The 3136-nt window shown below is 46.6% G+C and overlaps 1 pseudogene; it reads right to left on the minus strand.

Annotated features, from left to right (window-relative positions):
* Positions 1 to 202: 202 nt before the first annotated feature.
* LOC138438306 (T-complex protein 1 subunit epsilon pseudogene) lies at positions 203 to 1734 on the minus strand (annotated as a pseudogene).
* Positions 1735 to 3136: the final 1402 nt, after the last annotated feature.

Raw genomic sequence — 3136 nt, forward strand, 5'->3', positions numbered from 1 at the left:
ACTCTCACTTTTCACTTTCATGCATTGGAGAAGGAAATGGCAACCCACTCCAGTGTTCTTGCCTGGAGAATCCCAGGGACGAGGGAGCCTGGTGGGCTGCCGTCTATGGAGTCGCCCAGAGTCGGACAGGACTGATGCGACTTAGCAGCAGCAGCAGCAGCAGCAGCGGATCTTACTCCTCATTTTTTTCTAAATTCTGTCTTTACTGTTCAGATTCTCCAGGCTTATGGATGTTGTCAATCTTCAAAGTCATTCTAACCATTTGTGTTACAAGAGAGATCTGCTGCTTTTTGCCGATCAAGGTTTCTATGACATGTTGATGTTTCATATTATTGGTTCCCTTGTGCAGACAGCCAATCCCTGAGGGCGGGGTTCACCTCCTTCACATGTCTGGCCCGGATTTCAGTCATGGTCTGGATGGGGTTCATGCCTCTGTTCTCCGCGAGCTCCATAGGGATGACCACCAATCCCTCGGCAAAGGTGTGCATGGCCTACTGCTCCAGGGCTGGGCACTGGTCGACCTCCTGGCTGGCCACCAGGGCACAAGCGATCTCGGTAGTGCCCCTGCAATATACCATGTGGTTGTCCCGGATGAGGTTGTGGATGACACACAGAGCGTCGTGACGGGAATGCTTGGCCTCCTTGATGATCATCTTATTTCCTCCTCTGATGAAAATGATGACGGCTCTGGAGTTCTTACACTGCTTGATGACCAGCCTCTTGTCTCTTGTGGTCCCAAACGAGATCTCCTTCACAAGACCTGCAAGCCTAGCTTCTCAGCTGTGAGCTCTGAAAACCTAGGGATGATGTGGCCACCTATGGCGATGGCGATCAACTCAATTTCAGATCCTTCAACCTAGTGGACCGCCAACAGGTTATTCTGGAGAAGTAAATGATTGGCTTCATCATCAAAGCCCCACTGGCAAATAGCTAGATTAGCACCAGTTTCTTTAATGTGCTGGATCATCCCTTCAAACTTCTCCTTTACAGAAGTGCTCCTTCAGTACTTCTGAAGGGCTTTAAAATCTTCCACAGATGTCACATCCACCTTCTACTTCATCTTTGGTTTCAGTGGCTCAAATAAACATGTGAGGATTGCAACCTTAGCATCTTCCACTTGCTTGGGCATCTGCAGATGACTGAAGTCCTTGTCCATGATCAAGCCCTTGATCAGCTTGGTGTCCTTCAGCCACTCACCCACCTTGCCTTCTACCTTGATGAGCTGGAAGTCAATGTCCCTGAGCTGCATGTCGGCCACGGTGAGGATGGCATTCACAGTGATCTAGGTCATTTGTCAGTGACAGCTGTTAATTACTTTGGAGCCCAGCATGGTCTTTGCTGTCTGGATCAGGGGCTCAGTGTTCTTCGTGTTGTCAAGGACACTGTTGCTGATCTTGTCCAGGTGCTCAATAGTGATGCAGGTGACCTGCTCTTGGCCATCGGTGATCCTGATTGGGTGAATGTGGAGGTCCATCAGCTGCTCAGCCTTTTCCCACAGGACAAACACTCCTGTGGTTCCATCTCATCATCCTGTGATTTGGACAGTTCAGCCATCAGCTTGGTGATCTGATGGTCAACATTCATCATGCTTAAGAGGGTGGCACTATCATTGGTCATAGTCATGGCCATACTTATTCACCATCATCTTATCAAGCCCATTTGGTCCAAGTGATGTTTTCATTGTATTTGCTACAGCCTTTGCTGCCATTATATGAAATTTGAGGGCCTCAAGTACCATAAGATGAGACTTGCAGTCCTGATCCTTGATGATGAGGAAAGGACTGCCACAGTTGTCGAAGTCAAGGGTCCCCACGGTCCCCAAGTTGCAGTAGCGAGAGTTACTCTCCCTCAGCCGGCGGAGACCATGCCAGAACCCAGAGCCCACCTTCCTCTTCAGGGCTATCTGTTGCTTCTTGATCTGCATACAGGTTTCTCAGGAGGCAGATGAGGTGGTCTGGTATTCTCATCTCTTTAAGAATTTTCCACAGTTTGTTGTGATCCACATAGTCAAAGGCTATGTGCCAAGTGCTGTTCTGAACTCTTACAGTAAACAAGTTAAGCAAAATTTATACCCTCATGTCCTTGACATTCTAGATGTAGGGGAATTGACAATAAACAAACAATAAAGCAATGATTTCAGATATGATTAGTCCTATGAATAAAATAAAACACAGTTGGGGATCAGAGTGACTTGAGTGGGGAACTTTTAGATAGATTAAAATGTATCTTTTTCAGAAGATGACACTGAACAGGGTCCTGATGGTGAGAAGGAATCTGACATGTGAAGGTATGGGAAGGGAATTTTAGGCATAAGGAAGAGAAAGTGTAAGGGGCTGAGTCAATGATGAGCTTAGTGGTTCTAGGAAAAGCAGGTGGGGCAGAGGGGTTGGAGGAGAGTGAGTAAAGGGTAGACTTATTGGAGCTGAGATGACACAGAGGCTAGGTCAGAGGACTGTACCCCATGGCACCACGATTTCAATTTTAAGGTGATGGTAGGTCATGGAGGGTTCACATGGGCTGGTTCACATTTTTGAAAGGTCATACTAGTTGAGGAGATTAGACTAATAGGCAAAAACAGATAGGAAATACTAAGGAATGCAAGCCTTTTTTTTTTTTAAGACATGTTGAGTTTGACATAGGTATTATACATACAAGTGTGGGGTCTAATTGGAGAAAGAAATGGCAACCCACTCCAGTATTCTTGCCTGGAGAATCCCATGGACAGAGGAGCCTGACAGGCTACAGTCCATGGGGTCACAAAGAGTCAGACACAACTGAAGTGAGTTAGCACACATGTGGTTGAAAGTGTAAATCTTAGAGCTTAGGAGATAGGTCAGAGTTGGAGATGTCTATGTGGGAGTCCTCACTGTATACATATAATCATTATGCTGTGCTTAGTTGCTCAGTTGTGTCCAAGTCTTTGAGACCCATTGGACTATAGCCCACCAGGCTCCTCTGTCCAAGGGATTTTTCAGGCAAGAATACTGAAGTGGTTGCCGTTTCCTTTTCCAGAGGATCTTCCCAACCCAGGGATCGAATCTGCACCTCCTGCATTGCAGGTGGATTCTTTACTGATAAGCCACTGGGGAAGCTCTACCCTGAAAGAGATTTTTAAATACTATCTTTTTTTCTGATG

Source organism: Ovis canadensis, chromosome 3 (assembly GCF_042477335.2).
Source record: "Ovis canadensis isolate MfBH-ARS-UI-01 breed Bighorn chromosome 3, ARS-UI_OviCan_v2, whole genome shotgun sequence".
In the NCBI taxonomy this organism is placed as follows: Eukaryota; Metazoa; Chordata; class Mammalia; order Artiodactyla; family Bovidae; genus Ovis; species Ovis canadensis.